The sequence below is a fragment of the Pongo pygmaeus genome, chromosome 5 (assembly GCF_028885625.2).
Source record: "Pongo pygmaeus isolate AG05252 chromosome 5, NHGRI_mPonPyg2-v2.0_pri, whole genome shotgun sequence".
NCBI lineage: Eukaryota > Metazoa > Chordata > Mammalia > Primates > Hominidae > Pongo > Pongo pygmaeus.
The window spans coordinates 96,160,471-96,174,988 of NC_072378.2; positions in this window are offsets into that span (position 1 = coordinate 96,160,471).

Sequence of the window (14,518 nt, forward strand, 5' to 3'; positions counted from 1 at the left end):
ACAGTGCTGCAATAAACATATGTGTGTATGTGTCTTTCTAGTAGAATGATTTATAATCCTTTGGGTATATACCCAGTAATGGGATTGCTGGGTCAAATGGTATTTCTGGATCTGGATCCTTGAGGAATTGCCACACTGTCTTCCACAATGGCTGAACTAATTTACACTCCCACCAACATGTAAAAGTGTTCCTATTTCTCCACAGCCTCTCCAGCACCTGTTGTTTCCTGACTTTTTAATGATCGCCATTCTAACCGGCGTGAGATGGTATCTCATTGTGGTTTTGGTTTGCATTTCTTTAATGACCGGTGATGATGAGCATTTTTTCATATGTTTGTTGGCTGCATAAATGTCTTCTTTTGAGAAGTGTCTATTAATGTTCTTTGCTCATTTTTTGATGGGGTTGTTTTTTTCTTGTAAATTTGTTTAAGTTCCTTGTAGATTCTGGATATTAGCCCTTTGTCAGATGGATAGATTGCAAAAATTTTCTCCCATTCTATAGGTTGCCTGTTCACTCTGATGATAGTTTCTCTTGCTGTGCAGAAGCTCTTTAGTTTAATTAGATCCCATTTGTCAATTTTGGCTTTTGTTGCCATTGCTTTTGGTATTTTAGTCATGAAGTCTTTGCCCATGCCTATGTCTTCAGTGGTATTGCCTAGGTTTTCTTCTAGGGTTTTTATGGTTTTAAGTCTTACATTTAAGTCTTTAATCCATCTTGAGTTAATTTTTGTAGAAGATGTAAGGAGCAGGTCTAGTTTCAGTTTTCTGCATATGGCTAGCCAGTTTTCCCAACACCATTTATTAAATAGGTAATCCTTTCCCTATTGCTTATTTTTGTCAGGCTTGTCAAAGATCAGATGGTTGTAGATGTGTGGTGTTATTTCTGAGGCCTCTGTTCTGTTCCATTGGTCTATATATCTGTTTTGGTACCAGTACCATGCTATTTTGGTTACTGTAGCCTTGTCGTATAGCTCAAAGTCAGGCAGCATGATACCTCCAGCTTTGTTCTTTTTGCTTAGGATTGTCTTGGCTATATGGGCTTTTTTCAGTTCCATAAGAAACTTAAAGTAATTTTTTTCTAATTCTGCAAAGAAAGTCAATGGTAGCTTGATGGGGATAGCATTGAATCTATAAATTACTTTGGGCACTACAGCCATTTTCACGATATTGATACTTCCTATCCATGACCATGAAATGCTTTTCCATTTGTTTGTATCCTTTCTTATTTCCTTGAGCAGTGGTTTGTAGTTCTCATTGAAGAGGTCCTTCACATCACTTGTAAGTTGTATTCCTAGGCATTTTATTCTCTTTCTAGCAATCGTGAATGGGGAGTTCACTCATGGTTTGGTTCTCTGTTTGTCTATTATTGGTGTATAGGAATGCTTGTGATTTTTGAACATTGATTTTATATCCTGAGACTTTGCTGAAGTTGCTTATCAGCTTAAGGAGATTTTGGGCTGAGACTATGGGGTTTTCTAAATATACAATCATGTTATCTGTGAATAGAGACAATTTGACTTCTTCTCTTCCTATTTGAATATACTTTATTTCTTTCTCTTGCCTAATTGCCCTGGGCAGAACTTCCAATACTATGTTGAATAGGAGTGGTGAGAGAGGGCATCCTTGTCTTGTGCCAGTTTTCAAAAGGAATGCTTCCAGTTTTTGCCCATTCAGTATGATATTGTTGTGGGTTTGTCATAAATAGCTCTTATTATTTTGAGATACATTCCATCAACACCTAGTTTATTGAGAGTTTTTAGCATCAAGGGGTGTTGAATTTTGTCAAAGGCCTTTTCTGCATCTATTGAGATAATCATGTGGTTTTTGTAATTGGTTCTGTTTATGTGATGGATTATGTTTATTGATTTGTGTATGTTGAAACAGCCTTGCATCCCAGGGATGAAGCTGACTTGATTGTGGTGGATAAGTTTTTTGATGTGCTGCTGGATTCAATTTGCCAGTATTTTATTGGGGATTTTCGCATCGATGTTTATCAGGGATATTGGTCTGAAATTTTCTTTTTTTGGTGTGTCTCTGCCAGGTTCTGTTATCAGGATGATGCTGGCCTCATAAAATGAGTTAGGGATGAGTCCCTCTTTTTGTATTGTTTGGAATAGTTTCAGAAGCAATGGCATCAGCTCCTCTTTGTACCTCTGGTAGAATTCAACTGTGAATCTGTCTGGTCCTGGGTGTAGTTTTTTCTTTTTTTCTTTTTTGGTTGGTAGGCTATTAATTACTGCCTCAATTTAAGAAATTGTTATTGGTCTATTCAGGGATTTGACTTCTTCCTGGTTTAGTCTTGGGAGGGCATATGTGTCTAGGAATTTATCTATTTCTTCTAGATTTTCTAGTTTATTTGCTCAGAGGTGTTTATAGTATTCTCTGATGGTAGTTTATATTTCTGTGGGATTAGTGGTGATATCCCCTTTATCATTTTTTCATGTGTCTATTTGATTCTTCTCTTTTCTTCTTTATTAGTCTGGCTAGCGGTCTATGTTGTTAATCTTTTCAAAAAACCAGCTCCCGGGTTCATTGATTTTTTGAAGGGTTTTTCATGTCTGTATCTCCTTCAGTCCTGCTCTGATCTTAGTTATTTCTTGTCTTCTGCTAGCTTTTGAATTTGTTTGCTCTTGCTCCTCTAGTTCTTTTAACTGTGATGTTAGGGTGTCGATTTTAGATCTTTCCCACTTTCTCCTGCGGGCATTTAGTGCTATAAATTTTCCTCTAAACACTGCTTTAGCTGTGTCCCAGAGATTCTGGTATGTGGTGTCTTTGTTCTCAATGGTTTCAAAGAACATCTTTATTTCTGCCTTCATTTCGTTATGTACCCCGTAGTCATTCAGGAGCAGGTTGTTCAGTTTCCCTGTAGTTGTGTGATTTTGAGTGAGTTTCTTAATCCTGAAAGCTAATTTCATTGCACTGTGGTCTGAGAGACTTTGCTTTGATTTCTGCTTTTTTTTTTTTTTTTTTTTTGCATTTGCTGAGGAGTGTTTTACTTCCAATTATGAGGTCAATTTCAGAATAAGTGCAATGTGATGCTGAGAAGAATGTATATTCTGTTGATTTGGGGTGGAGAGTTCTGTAGATGTCTATTAGGTCTGCTTGGTCCAGAGCTGAGTTTAAGTCCTGAATATCTTTGTTAATTTTCTGTCCCATTGATCTGTCTAATATTGACAATGGGGTGTTAAACTCTCCCACTATTATTGTGTGGGAGTCTAAGTTTCTTTGAAGGTCTTTAAGAACTTGCTTTATGAATCTGGATGCTCCTCTATTGGGTGCATATATATTTAGGATAGTTAGCTCTTCTTGTGGTGTTGATCTCTTTACCCTTATGTAATGCCCTTCTTTGTCTTTTTTGGTCTTTGTTTTTTTGAAGTCTGTTTTACCAGAGACTAGGATTGCAACCCCTGCTTCTTTTTGCTTTCCATTTGCTTGGGAAATATTCCTCCATCCCTTTATTTTGAGCTTATGTGTGTCTTTGCATGTGAGATGGGTGTCCTAAATACAGCACACAGGTGGGTCTTGACTCTGTATCCAATTTGCCAGTCTGTGTTTTTTAATTGGGGCATTTAGCCCATTTACATTTAAGGTTAATATAGTTGCATATGAATTTGATCCTGTCATTATGATGCTAGCTGGTTATTTTGCCCGTTAGTTGATACAGTTTCTTCATAGTGTCAGTCGTCTTTACAATTTTGTATGTTTTTGCAGCAGCTTGTACCAGTTGTTCCTTTCCATATTTAGTGCTTCCTTCAGGAGCTCTTGTAAGGCAGGCCTAGTGGTGACAAAATCTCTCAGCATTTGCATGTCTGTAAGGATTTTATTTCTCCTTCGCTTATGAAGCATAGTTTGGCTAGATATGAAATTCTGGGTTGAAAACCCTTTTCATTAAGAATGTTGAACATTGGCCCCCACTCTTCTTCTGGCTTTTAGGGTTTCTGCAGAGAGATCCACTGTTAGTTTGATGGACTTCCCTTTGTGGGTAACCTGACCTTTCTCTCTGGTTGCCCTTAACATTTTTTCCTTGATTTCAATCTTGGTGAATCTGAAGATTATGTGTCTTGGAGTTGCTCTTCTCGAGGAGTATCTATGTGGTGTTCTCTGTATTTCCTGAATGTGAATGTTGGCCTGCCTTGCTAGGTTGGGGAAGTTCTCCTGGATAATATCCTGAAGACTATTTTCCAACTTGGTTCCATTCTCCCTGTCACTTTCAGGTACACCTATCAAATGTAGATTTGGTCTTTTCACATAGTCCCATATTTCTTGGAGGCTTTATTCATTCCTTTTCATTCTTTTTTCTCTAATCTTGGCTTCATGCTTTATATCATTAAGTTGATCTTCAATATCTCATATCCTTTCTTCCACTTGATCAATTCAGCTATTGATACTTGTGTATGCTTCACGAAGTTCTCGTGCTGTTTTTCAGCTCCATCAAGTCATTTATATTCTTCTGTAAACTGGTTATTCTAGCTAGCAATTTGTCTAACCTTTTTTCAAGGTTCTTAGCTTTGTTGCATTGGGCTAGAACATCCTCCTTTAACTCAGAGAAGTTTGTTATTACTCACCTTCTGAAGTCTACTTCTGTCAATTTGTTAAACTCATTCTCTTTCCAGTTTTGTTCCCTTGCTGGCAAGGAGTTGTGATCCTTTGGAGGAGAAGAGGCATTCTGGTTTTTGGAATTTTCGGCCCTTTTGTGCTGGTTTTTCCTCACCTTTGTGGATTTATCTACATTTAGTCTTTGATGTTGGTGACCTTCAGATGAGATTTTGGTGTGTATGTTCTTTTTTTTTTTTTTTTTTTTGCATTCACTCTTCTTTATTATGAAAGCAACTATTTTGCTCATGTATCTATTCTGTGCCTCATTAGAAAGTTAGAATGTATACATATATTTTTTCCCCACACTTCCTAAGAATGTTTGAAGCTTAAGCTTTTCTTTTTTTTGATTTTTTATTTTATTTTTATTATTATACTTTAAGTTCTAGGGTACATGTGCACAATGTGCAGGTTTGTTACATATGTATACATGTGCCATGTTGGTGTGCTGCACCCATTAACTTGTCATTTACATTAGGTATATCTCCTAATGCTATCCCTCCCACCTTCCCCCACCCCATGACAGGCCCCAGTGTGTGATGTTCCCCTTCCTGTGTCCAAGTGTTCTCATTGTTTACTTCCCACCTATGAGTGAGAGAACCTGTGTTCTTTGGTTTTTTGTCCTTGTGATAGTTTGCTGCAAATGATGGTTTCCAGCTTCATCCATGTCCCTACAAAGGACATGAACTCATCATTTTTTATGGCTTCATAGTATTCCATGGTGTATATGTGCCACATTTTCTTAATCCAGTCTATCATTGATGGACATTTGGGTTGGTTCCAAGTCTTTGCTATTGTGAATAGTGCCACAATAAATGTACATGTGCATGTGTCTTTATAGCAGCATGATTTATAATCCTTTGGGTATATACCCAGTAATGGGATGGCTGGGTCAAATGGCATTTCTAGTTCTAGATCCTTGAGGAATCACCACACTGTCTTCTACAACGGTTGAACTAGTTTACAGTCCCACCAACAGTGTAAAAGTGTTCCTATTTCTCCACATCCTCTCCAGCACCTGTTGTTTCCTGACTTTTTAATGATTGCCATTCTAACTGGTGTGAGATGGTATCTCATTGTGGTTTTGATTTGCATTTCTCTGATGGCCAGTGATGATGAGCATTTTTTCATGTGTCTGTTGGCTGCATAAATGTCTTCTTTTGAGAAGTGTCTGTTCATTTCCTTTGCCAACTTTTTGATGGGGTTGTTTGTTTTTTTTCTTGTAAATTTGTCTGAATTCTTTATAGATTCTGGATATTAGCCCTTTGTCAGATGCGTAGATTGCAAACATTTTCTCCCATTCTGTAAGTTTCCTGTTCACTCTGATGGTAGTTTCTTTAGCTGTGCAGAAGCTCTTTAGTTTAATTAGATCCCATTTGTGAACTTTGGCTTTTGTTGCCATTGCTTTTGGTGTTTTAGTCATGAAGTCCTCGCCCATACCTATGTCCTGAATAGTATTGCCTAGGTTTTCTTCTAGGGTTTTTATGGTTTTAGGTCTAACATTTAAGTATTTAATCCATCTTGAATTAATTTTTGTATAAGGTGTAAGGGAGGGACCCAGTTTCAACTTTCTACGTATGGCTAGCCAGTTTTCCCAGCACCATTTATTAAATAGGGAATCCTTTCCTCATTTCTTGTTTTTGTCAGGTTTGTCAAAGATCAGATGGTTGTAGATGCGTGGTATTATTTCTGAGGGCTCTGTTCTGTTCAATTGGTCTATATCTCTGTTTTGGTTCTAGTACCATGCTGTTTTGGTTTTTGTTGATGTTGATACTATTCTTTTCTGTTTGTTAGTTTTCCTTCTAACAGCCAGGCCCCTGTTATGCAGATCTGCTGGAGTTTGCCGAAGGTCCACTTTGGACTCTGTTTCCCTGGGTGTCACCAGCAGAGGCTGCAGAACAGCAAAGATTGCTGCCTGTTCCTTTCTCTGGAAGCTTCTTCCCAGAGGGGCACCTGCCAGATGCCAGCTGGGGCTCTCCTGTGTGAGGTGTGCCCACAGCCACCCCTTCCCCCAGGTGCTCTGTCCCAGGGAGATGGGAGTTTTATCTATAAGCCCCTGACTGGGGCTGCTGCCTTTCTTTCAGAGATGCCCTTCCCAGAGAGGAGGAATCTAGAAAGGAAGTCTGGCTACAGTGGCTTTGCCAAGCTGTGGTAGGCTCTGCCCAGTTTGAACTTCCCAGCAGCATTTTGAGGGGAAAATCGCCTACTCAAGCCTCAGTAATGGTGGATGCCCCTCCCCTCACCAAACTTGAGTGTCCCAGGTTAACTTCAGACTGCTGTGCTGGCCGCAAGATTTTCAAGCCAGTGGATCTTAGCTTGCTGGGCTCTGTGGGGATGGGATCCACTGAGCTAGACCACTTGGCTCCCTGGCTTCAGCCCCCTTTCCAGGGGAGTGAGCGGTTCTGTCTCACTGGTATTCCAGGCACCACTGGGGTATGGGAAAAACTTTTGCAGCTAGCTCAGTGTCTGCCCAAACGACTGCCCAGTTCTGTGCTTGAAACCCAGGGCCCTGGTAGTGTAGGCATCTCAAGGAATCTCCTGGTCTGCGGGTTGCAAAGACCATGGGAAAAGCATAGTATCTGGGCTGGAATGCATTATTCCTTACAGCACAGTCTCTCAAGGCTTCCCTTGGCTACAGGAGAGTGTTCCCTGACCCCTTACACTTCCCAGGTGAGGCAACACCCCACCCTGCTTCAGTTCGCCCTCCGTGGGCTGCACCCACTGCCTAACCAGTCCCAATGAGATGAACCAGGTACCTCAGTTGGAAATGAAAATATCACCCACCTTCTTAGTTGATCTCACTGGGAGCTGCAGACTGGAGCTGTTCCTATTTGGCCATCTTGCCAGCCTCAATATTTGTTTTTAAGAGTTTCATCTGATGTGCTTATCTGGCGGTGTACCATATTGGCAATTAGCACTATAAAGTTTCTAGTCATGCAGGTGCTCTAGATATTTTGGTGCCTGAGTTACATAAATCTTTCACACAAAAAAAGATAAAGATGTACCTCCACTTTAGTATAAAGAAAGTTGAAATAAGCCTACAGCCAGAGTGAAATGTAGAGTAAAATGCCTCTACAGAGGCATTATTAATTTCTATTAATAAAAAGTAGGTTTTTATGGAATGTTTCCATTTCTTATGAACAAAGAAGAGCTAATAAATTCAAGTCAATGACAGACTTTTAAATTCTGTGTGCTTCCTCCTGGGTACCCAGTACAGTTCATCCAGATTGACTACTAGGCTGTTAGAAGATATAACCGTATGATTACTAAAATATCATAACTAGAGCCACATAAATTTTTTAGGTAAAAATTCACGGATACTTGACAACATTTAACATTCTCAGTAAATATTACAATTACTGTAATTACTTAATAATACAATTAATAATATTAGCATTACCTTATCTGCTTTATAAAAGTAAACTATAGTAAATGTACTTATTCTTTTACTCTCATATATCTCTGCTTTATTCAAATCCTTCTCTGGATATACTAAAGGCAAAATAAAAGGAATCTTCTCCTTTCCAAACCAGGCAGTACTTTATAGCCAGATTAATTTTCATAAAATACTTATACCATGTTACTTTTCCCCTTAACCACACCCAGTGATTTCCTACTAATACTCAAAACAACCTAACATGCATTTATTGCCTTTCATAAGCCTTGCCCATCCTGTCTTTCCTGTCTTAGACCCTGGTGCATGCCCACTCAAATCCTCTGCTGAATTGGTGTTGTCTGCCCTTTGTTTTTGAGCACAATGTAGAGATTTGCTATCACACAGCACTGTTGCCCAATTTTCTTCACTTTGAGTGTACTCTCATTTTTTCTCTTCCAGCCCAAACCCTACCCATAATTCCAGGTTCAATGAAAGTGTTATGTTCTCTTTGAAGTTTTCCCTAATCGCCCCATCTCACAGTTGTCTATGGTTTCTAGAGTCTCATATTGCATTTATTTTCTTTGTTAACCACTTAATATTTATCATATTCCTTGTATTTTAATTAACTACTTGAATATTTATATATTTTCCTTCTTATTTACATTTAATAAGGATAGAGACACTTTGTAAATATTGTTTTGCCTTTCATGGCCCTCACCCTGGGTACTGCACATAGCAGGTGCTCAACTAATTCCGAATTTATTCACAAGAACTCAAAGAGCAAAACAAATGATTCACACTACATATGAAACACTTCTTTTCAGAGAAGTCTCCTAAGCATTGGTCCAAGTGGCCAAGAGGAATCTTATCCCCTGGATGTCATTAAAAATAGATAAATACTATTTTGTGCTGGATGGTATCACAGAAAGTAATAACACAGGAAAGAAATGACCATGAGAGTGTTGGCCTCACCCAATTCTAGTTTTTCATTATTCTTTAGATATTTCAATACCTTCCAGACTGTAAACGTACCAAAAAAAAAAAAAAGGGAGAGAAAAAAAATTTAGGATCTGGATGAATGTTTAAGTCTCCACTAAATGCAGAAACGACGTAAACCATTGACAATACTGAGTTCTAGTTGTGATGCTAAGTTAGGCCTGATATATCTATGAACGTTCTAACATAAACAAGGCAGGCGTACCTCAAAGATATTGCAGGTTTGGTTTCAGATCACCACAATAAGGAAAATATCACAGTAGAGAGATCATACCAATTTTTTTGGTTTTCCAGTGCATATGAAATTTATATTTACCTTATACTGTATGTAGTCTATTAAATGTGCAACAACATTCCAACAAAAATACAATGTAGATACCTTAATTTAAAAATACCTTATTGCTAAAAATTGCTAATGATCACCTTAGCCTGCAGCGAGTCATAATCTTTTAGCTGATGGAGGGTCTTGCTTCAATGTTGATGGTTGCTCACTGATCAGGGTGATAGTTGCTGAAGGTTGGGGTGGCTATGGCAATTTCTGAAAATAAGCCAACAAAAAAGTTTGTTTTATCAATTGACTCTTCCTTTAATGAAAGATTTCTCTGTAGCAAGTGATACTGCTTGATAGCATTTGACCCGCAATAGAAATTCTTTCAATATTGGAGTAAATCCTCTCAAACTCTTCCACTGCTTTATCAATGAAGTTTATCGAATATTCTAAATTGTTTATCACTTCAACAATGTTTATAGCATCTTCACCAGGAGTAGATTCCATCTCAAGAAACCTCTTTCTTTGCTCATCCATAGAAAGAAACTCATCATCCATTAAAGTTTATCATGAAATTGTAGCAATTGAGTCATAACTTCAGGCTTCTCTTCTAATTTTGGTTCTCTTGCTATTTCCACATCTGCAGTTACTTTGTCTGCTGAAATCTTGAACACCACAAATTCATCCATAAAGGTTGGAATCAACTTCTTCCAAACTCCTGTTAATGTTAATATTTTGACCTCCTCCCATGAATCACAAATGGCATCTAGAATGGTAAATTATTTTCAGAAGGTTTTCAACTTACTTTGCCCAAATTCATCAGAGGAATCACTAGCTATGGCAGCTATAGCCTTACAAAATATCTTTCTTAAATAATGAGATTTGAAAGTCAAGCATGGGGGTGCATGCCTACAATACCAGCTACACAGAAGGCCGAGGTGGAAGAATCATTTAAGGCCAGGAGTTCAACTCCAGCCTGGCAACCAAAACAAGATTTCATTTATTTAAAAATAATCAGAATTACTTCTTGAATCATTGGTTACAGAATAACATTATGATAGCAGGCACAAAAGCAATATTAATCTTCTACAATTTTATCAGAACTCTTGGATGACCATATGCATTGTCAGTGAGCAGAAATATTTCAAAAGAAATTTTTCTGGGCAGTATGTCTCAACAGTGGACATAAAATATTTAGATATTCAGTAAGCCATGCTATAAGCAGATGTGCTGTCATACAGGCTTTGCTTTTTCATTTATAGGGAACAGTCAGAGCAGATTTAAAATAATTTTTAAGGGCACTAGGATTATTTTTCTTTTTTTTCACTCAAACGTTCTGAGAGGCACCCTAGGATTTTTGAAATACTAAATGGGCATTGGCTTCAACTTCAAGTCACTAGCTGCATTTGCCCTGAAAAACAGTCAGTGTGTCCTTTGAAGATTTAAAGCCAGACATTGAGTTCTCCTCTCTAGCTATGAAAATCCTAGATGGCATCTTCGTCCAATAGAAGGCTGTTTTGCCTACATTGGAAATCTGCTGTTTAGTGTAGCCAATTGCATTGATTTGTTTAGCTAGTTCTTCTGAATAACTTACTGCAGCTTCTACACCAGTATTGGAACTTCTTATGTTATGGAGATGGCTTCTCTTCTTAAACCCCATGGACCTCACCTCTGCTAGCTTCAAACTTCTCTTCTGCCACTTCCTCAACTCTCTGAAGCTTACAGAATTGAAGAGAATTAGGGACTTGCTCTGGATTTGGCTTTGGCTTAAGGAAATGTTGTGGCTGGTTTGATTTTCTACCCAGGCCACTAAAACTTTCTCCATATCAGCAATAAGCCTCTTTTGCTTTCTTACCATTCACGTGTTCACTGAAGTAGCACTTTTAATTTCTTTCAAGAACTCTGTCCTTGCATTCACAACTTGGCTCACTGTTTGACATAAAAGGCCTAGCTTCTAGCGTATCTTAGCTTTTGACATGGTTTGCTCACTAAGCTTAATCACTTCTAGTTTTTTGTTTAAAGTGACAGATTTGTGACCCTTTCTTTCACTTGAACACTTAGAGGCCATTGTAAGGTTATTAACTAGTCTAACTTTAAAATTCTTGTGTCTCAGGAAATAGAGGCCCACCAAAAAAGGAAAGAGATGGGGGAATGGCCAATCAATGGAGCAGTCAGAACACATAGAATATTCGTTGATTAAGTTTGACATCCTATATGGATGTGGTTTGTAATGCCCCCAAATGAAGTCAATAGTAACATCAAAGATCACTGATCACAGATCACTGTAACAGGTATAACAATAAGGAAAAAATTTGAAATATTGTGAGAATTACCAAAACATGACACAGAGACATAAAGTGAGCATCTGCTCTTGAAAAAATGGTGCCAATAGACTTACTAAAAATACAGTTGCCACAAACCTTCAATTTGTAAAAAATGCAATATCTATGAAGCACAATAAAGCAAAGTGCAGTAAGACAAGGTATCCCTGTACAGCAACACCATATTATATCTGGCAGTTTTCACAACTTATGCCTTCTACTGAACAAGATTAAACAGATTTTACCACCAGCCTATCATTCTGTTACATCCTTTTTTTCTTCTATGTTTTAATTTAAAATTTTTTTTTATTTCCATAGGTTATTGGGGAACAGGTGGTGTTTGGTTACATGAGTAAGTTCTCTAGTGGTGATTTGTAAGATTTTGGTGCATCCACCACCCAGGCAGTATACACTGCACCCTATTTGTAGTCTTTTACCCCTCACCCACTTCCCACCCTTTCCCCGAGTCCCCAAAGTCCATTGTGCCATTCTTATTCCTTTGCATCCTCATAGCTTAGCTCCCACTTATGAGTGAGAACATATGATGTTTGGTTTTCCATTCCTGAGTTACTTCACTTAGAATAATGGTCTCCAATCTCATCCAGGTCATTGCAAATGCCATTAATTCATTCCTTTTTATGGCTGAGTAGTATTCTATCATATATATGTACAGTTTCTTCATCCACTCATTAATTGACAGGCATTTGGGTTGGTTTCATATTTTTGCAATTGCGAATTGTGCTGCTATAAACATGTGTGCACAAATATCTTTTTCATATAATGAGTTATTTTGCTCTGGGTAGATACCCAGCAGTGGAAATGCTGGATCAAATGATAGTTCTACTTTTAGCTCTTTAACGAATCTCCACATGCTTTCCACAGTGGTTGTACTAGTTTACATTCCCACCAGCAGTGTAGTAGTGTTCCCTGTTTACCGCATTCACGCCAACATCTACTATTTTTTAATTTTTTTATTAAAGCCATTCTTGCAGGAGTAAGGCGGTATTGCATTGTGGTTTTGATTTGCATTTCCCTGATCCTTAGTGATGTTGAACATTTTCTCATATGTTTGTTAGCCGTTTGTATATTTTCTTTTGAGAATTGTCTATTCATGTCCTTAGCCCACTTTTTGATGGGGTTGTTTGTTTTTTTCTTGCTGATTTGTTTGAGTTTGTTGTAGATTCTGGATATTAGTTCTTTGTCAGATGTATAGATTGTGAAGATTTTCTCCCACTCTGTGAGTTGTCTATTTACTCTATTGACTGTCCCTTTTGCCATGCAAAAGCTGTTTCATTTAATCAAGTTCCAATTATTTATCTTTTTTTAATTGCATTTGCTTTTGGGTTTTTGGTCTTGAAATCCTTGCCTACGGCAATGTCTAGAAGGGTTTTTCCAAAGTTTTCTTCTAGAATTTTTATAGTTTCAGGTCTTAGATTTAAGTAGTTAATCCATCTTGAGTTGATTTTTGTATAAAGTGAGAGATCAGGATCCACTTTCCTTCTCCAAATGTGGCTAGCCAATTATCCCAGCACCATTTGTTGAAAAGAGTGTCCGTTCCCCACTTTATGTTCTTGTTTGTTTAGTCAAAGATCAGATGGCTATAAGTATTTGGGTTTACTTCTGGGTTCTCTATTCTGTTCCATTTGTCTATGTGCCTATTTTTATACCAATACCATGCTGCTTTGGTGACTATAACCTTATAGCATTGTTTGAAATCAGGTAATGTGATTCCTCCACATTTGTTCTTTTTGCTTACTCTTGCTTTGGCTATATGGGCTGTTATTTGGTTCCATATGAATTTTAGAATTGTTTTCCTAATTCTGTGAAGAATGATGATGGTATTTTGATGGAAATTGCATTGAATTTCTAGATTGCTTTTGGTTTATGGTCATTTTCACAATATTTATTCTCTCATCCATGAGCATGAGATGCATTTCCATTTGTTTCTGTCATTTATGATGTCTTTCAGAAGTGTTTTGTAGTTTTCCTTGTAGAGGTCTTTCACTTCCTTGGTTAGGTATATTCCTAAGTTGTTTTTTTTTTTTTTTCCTGCAGCTATTGTAAAAGGGGTTGTGTTCTTAATTTGATTCTCAGCTTAGTCGCTATTGGTGTATAAAAGAGCTGCTGATTTGTGTACATTAATTTTGTATCCAGAAACTTTGCTGAATTATTTTATCAGTTCTAGGAGCTTTCTGGAGGAGTCTTTAGGGTTTTCTACATAAATGATCATATCATCAGCAAAGAGCAACAGTTTGACTTCCTCTTTGCTGATTTAGATGCCCTTTATTTCTTTCTCTTGTCTGATTGCTCTGGCTAGGACTTCTAGTACTATGTCAAAGTAGAATGGTGAAAGTGGGCATCTTTGTCTTGTTCCAGTTCTCAGAGGGAATGCTTTCAACTTTTGCCCATTCTGTATTATGTTGGCTATAAATTTGTCATAGGTGGCTTTCATTATATTGAGGTATGTCCCTCGTATACCAATTTTGCTGAGAGTTTTAATCATAAAGGGATGCTGGATTTTGTCAAATGCTTTTCTGCTTCTATTGAGATAATCATGTGATTTTTGTTTTCAATTCTGTTTATGTGGTGTATCACATTTATCGACTTGCATATGCTAAACCATCCCTGCATTCCTGATATGAAACTTATTTGATCATGGTGGATTATCACTGTGATATGTTGTTGGATTCAGTTTGCTAGTATTTTGTTAAAGATTTTAGTATCTATGTTCATCAGGGATATTGTCCTGCATATTTCTTGTTTGGTTGTTTTTTACCAGTTTTGGTATTAGGGTGGTACTGACTTCAGAGAATGATTTAGGGAGGATTCCTTCTTTCTCTATCTTGTGGAATAGTGTCAATAGGATTGGTACCAATTCTTCTTTGAATGTCTGGTAGAATTCTGCTGTGAATCTGTCTGGTCCTGTACTTTTTTTGTTGGTAATTTTTTAATTGCCATTTCAAT